The sequence below is a fragment of the Petaurus breviceps genome, unplaced genomic scaffold, assembly GCF_028583685.1.
Source record: "Petaurus breviceps papuanus isolate PSGF00001 unplaced genomic scaffold, PetGlider_PUasm1.0 37, whole genome shotgun sequence".
In the NCBI taxonomy this organism is placed as follows: Eukaryota; Metazoa; Chordata; class Mammalia; order Diprotodontia; family Petauridae; genus Petaurus; species Petaurus breviceps.
Window position 1 is genome coordinate 37,333,555 of NW_027186296.1, and position 10,827 is coordinate 37,344,381.

General features: G+C 42.0%; 1 pseudogene; it reads right to left on the reverse strand.

Moving 5' to 3' along the window:
- Window positions 1–9,652: 9,652 nt before the first annotated feature.
- LOC138168314 (protein ABHD13-like) lies at window positions 9,653–10,370 on the reverse strand (annotated as a pseudogene).
- Between the last annotated feature and the right edge of the window lie 457 nt (window positions 10,371–10,827).

A 10,827-nucleotide genomic window follows, 5' to 3' on the forward strand; every position in this document is an offset into this window, starting at 1 on the left:
CTCTCCCTTCCTCTTTCCCTCTACCTCTCTTCTCCCTCTGTTTTTTTTCTCTCTCTCTCTCTGTCTCTCTCTGTCACTGTCTCTGTCTCTCTGTGTCTGTCTTTCTGGTCTTCATGCAGCCTGGTATTTCCCAGGGTCACACTAACAAGTGTGAGCTCCTGAGGATAACTGAGTTGAGCCTTCAGAGAGTGACCACCACCTGCTTCAAGCTGAGATAGTGACAGGGAATAACCCCAACCTTCCCTCTTGTTAGAGCCCCATCCCAGGACGATGCTTTAAGTCAGTAAGACTGTACTGTCTCAGAGGGAGAGTGGTTTTAATCTATCTTTACGTTTTACTCTAGTCTCAGATACCAGTCCTTTCTGAATACATTAATTTGTAAATAAAACTATATGTTTTTGAACATAAGCGCTTATAAGGGGAGCTGGTAGGTACCCACAGAGATGTGCCGCATATTGATGTTCCCAAATTCACCTGAATGGGACCAACAAGTCCGAGAACGGAGGTGACTCCAAAGCACATTTGCTTTTCATTTGCATCCTTCCAGCTTCACATCCACAAGGGGCTCTCAAGGCTGTGCCTTCTTTTTTTTCCTGATTAGAATTATTTGTGTTTGTGTCACCAGAATTTTCTTTTTGCTAGCGCTCTATCCTTCTCATGCCGCCTCATCCCACAGAGTTTTAGGTCACAACATTTCATCTATCCTTCCTCTGAATTCTGAAATCTACTCTCCACAAGGCTATCCCTCAAAGCTTTTAAGATCATGGGATCTCCAACGCAGATTTCTTTTGCATAGATTGGATCTGATCTGGCTGCTCTTCCCATCTTTGCCTTTTTTGGATGCTATTTCATCTTTCTAATATTATACATCAAGGACTCAGGTAGTAGAGTACAAACATGGTAGTTCTGTTATCATTGACAGTGAAAATATAAATGATAACAGATTCGTTCTATTTTCCACCAATTTATTGTTTTCCTCCTAGTTGCATCTATAAACATTCTTGGAATGATATATCTTGGCTAGATGTCATGCCAAGCTTTCCACAGACTTGTTTTTCCCCTCCATTCCTCTTCACTGTTTTATGAGGCAAAATTATTCATAATCTTCTACCTTCTTCTTCCAAAATGTTTTAAAAATGAGTTTATGTTCTAAAGTCATACTGCCCTTGGCTGTCATGTCTTACCGCTTGACAAAGAGATCAAGTGTTTGCTTGGGGAAAGAGAATGAGCATTTTATAGTGCTTACTATGTGCCAGACACATAGAATTAGGCTTTTGTTTTTTTTTATTTTTTACAAATATTGTCTCATTCAATGCGGCTGTTATCCTCACCTTACAGTTGAGGAAACTGAGGCAGACAGAGGATAAGTGACTTGTTTAGGATCACACAGGTAGGAAGTATCTGAGGCCAGATTTCACGTCTTGTCATCCTGATTCCAGATCCAGTGGTCTATCCACTGCATGCATACCCAGATGTTTTCATTTAGCTGTGTATATCTCCTCCTACCCCCTGCTCATCCCACTATTGGTTTCATTATTTTGGCACTTACTTTATACTGGTTAAATTTTTGTAGGAAATGGTGAAGATCCATGTTGATGTTTTCTTCTTTATTTATTTCCCATTTCCAACATCACAATTTTGTTTGAATAGGTCAGGCTGGAGCTATCAGCATTGCAATGTGGCATTTTCTTCTCATCTTGACCCTTCTAGTTTGGCATTAACTTTGACTTTTGCTCTAATTAGTTAATGGGAAGGGAAAGGAACAAGCACTTAATAAGCTCCTACTATGTGCCAGGCGATGTGCTAAAGTGCTATAATAATAGCTAATATTTGTATAGTGTTAAAATGTGCCAGGACAGTCAGGTGGTGCAGTAGAATGCCAAGCCCTGGAGACAGGAGGACCTGAGTTCAAATCCAGCCTCAGATATTTACTAGCTGTGTGACCTTGAGCGAGTCACTTAACCTGTTTGCTTCAGTTTCCTCCTATGTAAAATGAGCTGGAGAAGGAAAGGCAAATCATTCCAGTATCTTTGCCAAGAAAACCACAAATGGGGATACAGAAAGTTAGACACAACTAATGAACAAGGACAACATGTTCCAGGCACTGTGCTAGGTCTTTACAAATATTACCTCATTTGAACCTCACAACAACCCTGGGAGGAAGGTGCTGTTATTATCCTCATTTTACAAGATGAGGAAACTGAGGCAAACAGATGAAGTAACTTGCCCAGGGGCACACAGCCAGTAATTATCTGAGGTCAGATTTGAATTCAGGTCTTCCTGACTCCAGATGCAGAGCTCTATTCCACTGAGCCACCAACTGCCTCAGTGATCTGATTGAACGCAGAAGCTGATGCATAAATGACTCCTCTCTTGCTACCCAATTGTTTATTGTTAAGATACAGGATAGTTCATTTCATTTTTTTTGAGACATTGTTTGGTGCTCACCATGCCCGATGCCTTCCATCTTGTCTTGAAATCATTCATGATATCCAGATGTGAAACTTTGGAGTCTTTGGCCTCTTTCATTTCTTAATTTTGAGTCCTATTTTCCCTAAAAGTTTTTCACTCTCCTCCACTATGACCTTCACTACGAAATCACTGAGTATCAGATTTTACCTTGATTTGGCGTGAGGGGCCTTGTCAGTTTCTTTCTTGATAGGATTTCTCTACTCCTTCATCCTTTTCAGTAGCTCTTGGCACATAAGTTAAGAACGACATCCTCATGGTGGTCCCTCATTTCTTACACTCATCATAAATTCTGCATGATGAGATGACCCTTGATGGTCCTTGTTGCCTCTGGGTGCTCAATGAAATCAGCTTCTCCAACCCTTTTATTTTCCTCTTTAAGGAGGACCTAGGGACCATCCTCTTATTGAACAACAACATCCTCACATGTTCTGGCTTTATTTCTCTCAATATCATCAATGCCAACACAATTCTATTCCTACAAGAGTATATCAACCCACCCAATCATTTGACTAAGGCTTACACAAGTGTGCCAGCCATTAAATGAATACTTAGAGCTTCCAACACCCTCCACAAAAACCAGACTTAGATGCCTCATTTCAGGATAGAAGTGACCCTGAGTTCCTGAAATGTATGCCAGAAAGTAGCAAGTTCTGACAAGTCCTACTAAGCTTTGAGTTCAGTCTTGGTGAGGGTGGTGCTCAGTGTTTAGCACCATTCAGAGAAGTTCTTCACCCATCGGTGGACTACTACTAGGCAATGAATTCTATGGCCATGACAAGACATGAAATGAAAATTATAAAAGAGCCTTTGATCTTGTACATGTACCTATAGTTTGGGTGGTAGAGTCTTGGGGACATGAACAGAGAAGGCTAAGATGAACACACTTTTATACCATTTTTGTGAGAGGTGATGTGATCTGAAGGAGCAGGCCTTAGAGTCAGGAAGATCCGAGTTCAAACTCTGCCTCTGCCATTTACTGGCTGAGTAACCCTGGGAGTGTCACTTAACCTCCCAATGGTCCCAGACAACTCTATAAGGCTACATGCTGTAGAAGAAGATATGAATCTGTGTTGATAAAGAGACTTCCTCCTCTCGGAGTCCTCCATCTTCATGAAATTGCAGATCCTGAAAAAACAATTTTTAAATAAATTTTCCCACAGACAGTTTTTCAGTCCCCGAAGACAATGGTCAAGCCCTGCTTGAGGACTCCCTAAGTCTTCTTTTTTCCAGGTTCAGTGTTCTTTCTCGTATGACACCACTTTGAGATCACCCGCCATCCTGGCTGTCTTTCCCTGAACATCCCCCTTAGAATGTGGCACCTCAAACTGAGCATGAACAGCCAGATGGGGTCCCAATAGCACAGAGCAGAGCTGATTGTTGCCTCCTTTGATCCAGACTTTCCATCTCTATTAATTCAGTTTCAGATTATGTTCGTATTTTAGCAGTCATGCTCCACTGATCCAATTAAGCCTGTGGTCTCTTCAAACACACACATCTTTTCCCCATAAACTATGACCAAGCCAGGTCTCATCCATCCTGAATTTGTGCATAACTGATTTTCTTGAAAACAAATGCAGGATCTTATCTCTGGTTACATTTCATCTTGCTGATCCTGGCCCACCCTTTCAGCTTTCAAGATCCCTTTGAGGGGTGGCTAGGTAGTGCAGTGAATAGAGCACTGGCCCTGGAGTCAGAAGGACCTGAGTTCAAATTGGACCTCAGACACTTACTAGCTATGTGACCTTGGGCAAGTCACTTAACCCCAACTGCCCTGCCTTCCACCTCAAAAAAAATATATCTCTTTGAATACTTAGTCAGGAAGAACTGAATTCAAATCCAACCCCAAATACTTACTAGCTGTGAGGTCCTAGACAAGTTACAATCTCTGCCTCAGTTTCCTCAACTGTAAAATGGGGGTGAGAATAGCACCTACCTCACAAGGTCCATGTGAGGATCAAGTGAAATAATGTTTGTAAAGTGCTTAGTACAGTACCTGGTACATAGTGGGCACATAATAAATGCTTGTCCTCCCACCCTTCCCATTTCCATGATTTTATCATCCACTTTATTTTAATTCAGTCCAAGTCAAATCAGAAAATAATAATAATAATAGCTAATATTGAGCAGCTAGATGGCACACTGAATAGAGTACTCCAGCCCTGGAGTCAGGAGGACCTGAGTTCAAATCCAACCTCAGACACTTAACACTTACTAGCCGTGTGACCTTGGGCAAGTCACTTAACTCCAATCACCCTGCCTTCCCCCCTCCAAAAAATAAAAAAAGACAAAGAAAAAAAATAATAGCTAGCATCTATCCAGTTCTTCTCAAACACTTCACATACTTGTCTTCATTCTATCCTCATAATAACCCTATGAGGTCGGTACAATTATATCTGTACTTTGTTGTTGTTCAGTCATGTCTGACTGAGACCCTACTATGTACAAAGCTGCTAAAGTCTAAAATTCAGTAAGCATTCATGACTGGGTGTCCTCCATCAGACTGGGCGTTCCCAAGGGCATGGACTTTTTCATTTTCTAGAGACCTGGAATTCCTCCCTATTTCTTTATCCTGCCCTCTACCCTCCCTGAGCACCTCAAGGCAGTATCTTTGCCCAGAAAACACCAAATGGGGCCATGGAAAGTTGGAAGTGACTGAACTACAACTCCAACAATGGGTTTAGAGCCTTGTGGTGCTTAACTTTAAGTATTTGGGGTTTTCTTAGCAGAAATACTGGTTTGCCATTCCCTTCTCCAACTCATTTTACAGATGAGGAAACTGAAGCAAACTAGGTGAAGTGACTTGCCCAAGGTCACACAAGTAGTAAGTGTCTGAGTCCAGATTTGAACTCATGAAGGGGAGTCTTCTTGATTCTAAGCCCAGAGTTCTATCTACTATACCACCTAGCTGCCCTAATAGAAGGTCTTGGGATCATGAATTTAGAGCTGGATAAGAGTGTGATATAAATTTTAGCTGTTATTATCACTAGGTAGCACAGTGAATAGAGTGCTGGACCAGATTTAGGAAGACCTGAGTTCAAATCTTTCCTAGGACACTTAACTGACTGTTTGACCTTAGGCAAGTCAGCTGATTTAAGTCTTAGATTCCTTACCTGTAAATTTGGCATTATTATAATGTATTTGTGTGTGTGTGTGTGTATATATGTATACATACATGTGTATATATTTAAATATATTTGTATATATGCACACATACATATATGTATATGCATAATATGCATGTGCACGTATATACACATAATTATATGTATATAATATACATAATTATATGCATATGCAGAGAGAGTGTTTTGTCATTCTGAAAGTGCTCTATAAAAGCTAGTTACTATTATCTATAAGAAAAGGAACTAGGAAAACAATGGCTACCATTTATAGAGCACTTGCAGATTGACAAAATATGCTTTAAGGTTTCAAAGGTTTAAGGTTAGTTCACGTATATTATCTCATTTGACTTCCCCAAAAATAACTCTACGAGGTAGGTGCTATTATTATCCCCATTTAATAGATGGGGAAACTGAGGCTGAGAGAGGTTAAGTGATTCTCCCAGGACCACATCACTAATAAATGTATGGGAATTGATTCACACTCGAGTCTTCCTGACTCAGTCAGGCATTCTAACCACTGTGCCATCCAGTCGTCTCAAGGAAGAGGCTTTCCCAAGGTAATATGGATATCCTGTGGTGGAGCAGATTTGAACCCGGGCCCACTGACTCCAAATGCAGTTCAGCAGTCATTGTACCACATTGCTGCTGTCTGTCTGAACAGCTGGGCCCACTCTGGGATGGGAGTGGGAGTATTTGCACTTTGACAGCGAGGAGGCAGGCAGCATTGGAGGCTAATGGGAGGGTGGGGGCCCTTTATGAGGTGGCTGGCTGGAGCCTATTCCCCTTGGGGACTTCTATCTCTGGCCAAACAACCCTGCCGGCTAGATAAGAACACCAAGCTTTGAAGAGTATCCTTCCTGCAGGAGGCTCCTATCTCTGGGAGCCCTGGGCAGGTTTGTGCTTCCCTGCCTCCCCCTTCCCCCCTCCACCTCCACCTCCTCACCAAACAAGATTCCCAGTGACCCCAGTGACCGCAGATAAACCCCAGAGCCTGGGTCCAGGAGAGCTTCTCCTTCCCAAGCCTCTGAGGTGGAAATCCCTGGTTGGCTGAGGGTTTGGATGGAGCCCAAACCAGCCCTAGCGCAGACCTCAGGCAGGAAGCAAGGTTAGGAGGCCTGGTCTAGTTTGTCTCCAGAGACTAAAACCCTCCCCCCGGGTAGACTGCAGATCCAAAGGGGACTAACTCAAAGGGATCTGCTTCCAGGTGGAAACAGGCTTTCAATAAATAATGCAAACCAACTTGGTAAAGGGGAAAGATCAATGGACCAGGAGGCAGGAGACCCAGGTTCTTGTCTCTGTTTTCATGTGATTTTGGATGAGTCACTTTTACCTTGCTGGACCTCAGTTTCCTCCTCTGTAAAATGGACATAAAAAAATTTGCATGACCTAACTCACAGGATTGTTGTCAGGATAGCACTTAAAAAGCTCTGGAGGAATGTGTTGTTTTTATTATTTAATGTGTTTCTGTCTTCTATTGTCAGCTCTCAGAAAGCAAACAAGGAAGGGGTCAGCAGGCTTTGCATCAGGCCTTTGAATGATCTGATCACAAGAGCACAGATCATAAATCTTGGACTAGAAGGAACCATCCCATCCTCCTTATTTTATGGATGAGGGAACCATGGGGAGCATGGAGACAATACCTTCCCAAAGTCACATAGATATCAAGTGTTAAAGGTGGGAAATTATATTGAAGCAAACTTGTCAGTCTCTGCACTCAAACCACAAGGCAAGCTGTGAACCCCAATCTTCAGCTGGGCTCAGGTGACTTGATCCATCTAGGTACAATACAAGTCCTTCTGAATAATGAGTACCACCCCAAACCTTTCCTGTGTGGGGCAGAGTGTAATATATCAATATCGTCAATATTTATATTCTAAAATTCAACTACTTAAAGTTTTCTCCTACCTTGACTAAGCAATCATGCATTTCTCTGATTAATATTGCTATTGGTATTGTTACCAACAACAATCCCTTACTTTGTGAACAGCATGGTTAACTCTTCCCCAAACAGTTTTATATCTATTCTTTCTTTATGCCAAGAGGAAGAGTAGAAAGTAGTCTTCAATTCACAAGAAAATTAGGCCTAGAAAAGGTAGGTGATGCTCTCAAGATCACACAATGCATGAGTGGCAGAGGTGAGCCTAGGACTCAAGGCCTCTGACTTCCAGCTCTGAGCTCTTTCCTGGAAACCACACATAAACCCAGCTCCTTTGTCTTTCTTAAACCTGGACAGCCTGGGTGGTAATTCTGACCCACCTGGAAAAACACCACGATTATGCCCCTTTCCCTTCTTCCCTACCAAAAGCAAATAAAACCCCCACCAATCTCCCATTCATACTTCCATTTTGAATGAAAGGGAAGTTGGGGTGGCTTTCTCCAGGCTTTAACACAAGCTGTCCCTTCCCCAAGAGGAGCAGACACTTGTCTGGTAGGGATGGGGGCGGAGAGGTACTGGGTCCTTCAGATGACTCGGCTGTGTTTAACTCTGTCTGCTGTTCAGGCCCCAGAAAGGCTGGGAGCAGGAGGGTCGGATGTGATCCAGCCCTGAGCAGCAGACACAGAGGCAGCACTCTCTTCCCCTATTCATGCAGCAAGGCGCCTGTGTGGGACCAGCCTTAGCATATCAAGACCAGAAGTTGGGGACCAAGGAGGGGGAGGACTCAGGGTTTTACTTATCACAGAGAGGACGCCAAAGCAACTCTGGAAAGAGAAGAGATAGTCCCTCTGTTCTCTGTCCTGGCCAGACCACATATGGGGTATTACATTCACAGTTCTGGGCCCCACATTTTAGAAAGGACGTTGATTAGCTGGTGAGTATCACACAGAGGAGGGCAACCAGAATGGTGAAGGACCTTGGGGCCATATTATAGGAAAACCATTTGAAGGAATTAGGGAGATTAGAAGAGAAGACTTGGGGATGATTATAATAGATGTCTTAAAGTGTTTTCAGGGTTATCATTTAAAGGGGGATTAGATTTGGTCTGTGTGGGCTCAGAGGGGAGAACTAAGACCAAGAGGTGGTAGTTTCACAGAGGCTAATTTATCCTTGATGTCAGGAAAAGCTTCCCTACAATGGGAGGCTGGGATGTGCAATGGGCTGCATTGAGAGTCAGCAGGTTCCTTCTCCTTGATGGTCTTTAAGTAGAAGTGGGACCATGACTTGTCAGACATGCTATAATGGTGATATGGGTTAGACCAAATGGGCACTGAGGTCTATTCCAATTTTAAAATTCTATAATTGCTGAGTTCTGGCCACAGTGATGCAAACACTGAGGGTCACCATGGATAGAGTATGCATCTGTTCTGAGCTGGACCTGCTGACTCAGGCCAATCCCCTGGTAGTTTAAGTTCAACATTGGAAAGAAATGGGGCCTCATTGGATGTTCAACAGTTAACAAAAGGAGATCTGCTTAGTCATTAGTAGTGGCTATCTCAAACATATCACAATAAGGACACAAATTGAGGATATCTTGAGTTGAATCAGCAGAGCAAAGCTCTCCTGCCTCTAAATTATTCATAAGGTCCATCGGTCAAGCATCAGAGCCCACCTGGAGTTTCTTGTGGCTATTTTCAACACAGTTAACTAAGAAGTATGTCAAAAGCCTGAGCCTTTATTCCCTTAAGCCAACTGAATTGAGAGGATGGTTTCAATACCTTTTAAGGAAAAAATATCCTAACGTACATAGGGGTGAAGAAATTAGGATACTGATCCCACTACAACATCTTGGTTTCAAAAACCTCCAGTGGGTGGGTGTCTGTGAATGATGGCCCAGGGCTGGGATTGGGCGCTTGAGCACCTGTTTGAGTGTATCTGACCTATCTTTCTTCATCTCATCATCTATGTCATGTCCCTTAAAAATGGCTGGCCCCCAAGGCTCTGTCTTTTCTTTTCTTTTTTTACTTTTTAAGTTCAATTTTCCTCTTTAGACAACTACAGACAAAATAACACATGGTTTGAAATTAACATCCTTTGTCACTTTTTACAAGATATAGTGCATTAGAAAAATAATATACCATTGTTCCATTAGATGAAGGGGTTGGGTTGTATTTTTATTTATTTATTTCCATTTCTTCAGGGAGGGACTTTTTATTACTTTTTTGATGAACTGCTCAAGCACAATGAAATAAGTTTGGCATTGCCATGTGTCATTATGAGTTCCATCTGGAAAAATTGCTAATCTTTTAGTAGGAGACAGGGATAGTTCATAAAGCTGCTTCGTCATTACTGTTGGAATTAACTTGTCAGATAGCCTAAAGATGAAAAGGGAAAGACATCCTGCATCCAGAGAATTTTTTTCTGTAGGAAGGGAATTTATTTTTGGAGCACCACAAAGTAAGATATCATATTGGAAAGAAAGAAAGAAAATAAAGATGTGTCCATATATGGGATATTTAGAAACATGTTCTCCATCACAATGGCTGGAATCCTATGGGAATTTTCAGAAACTAAGTGAACAGCCATTGCTTCCCCAAAGGAATGGCCAAAAAGAAAAAATTCTGCTTTATCAAGGTCAGGTCTGGCCATCCAGCTTCAAAATTTAAGCAAGGTCCTTCTTCATTTACCTCCTCTTCACTTTTTCCCACAACCTCTATAATCAACAGGCTGACTTTCAGGTTAACCATAAGCAAACCATTTGGCAACCTGTGACCAATACTGCCTGTTTTTCCATGCAAATAAATGATAGTTGGGGAACACACTGAGTCATTTCCAGTGTATCTCAGGAAAATAAGATTGAGAAGCAGTCCATCTTTGGTTCTGATGAAAATATTTTCATATGAAATAGCAGGGGTATTATTGTTGTCGTTCAGTCATTTTTCAGTTGCGTCTGACCCCGTTTAGGTTTTTCTTGGCAAAGGTACTGGAGTGGTTTGCCATTTCCTTCTCCAGCTCATTTTACAAATGAGGAACTGAACAGGATTAAGTGACTTGTCCAGAGTCACACAGCTACTAAGTGTCAGAAGCCAGATTTGGAGAATCTGTAAATGTATATTACATAAAGTATATGTAAAGGGTGGTGGTGGTAGTGATGGTAGCTGTTCTGAAAAATAATTGAATTTATATAGAATACCTTGAATTTATATGGAACACCTACTATTAATACAGAGGTTAACAGAGGTAAAGTAATGATCCTGCACAAATGGAAAGTCTCTATTAAAGATAAAAGAGAAATATGGTGGAGAGCCCAAGACCATGAAGCTATGACATCTGTCAACAAGCTCCACATGACCCACT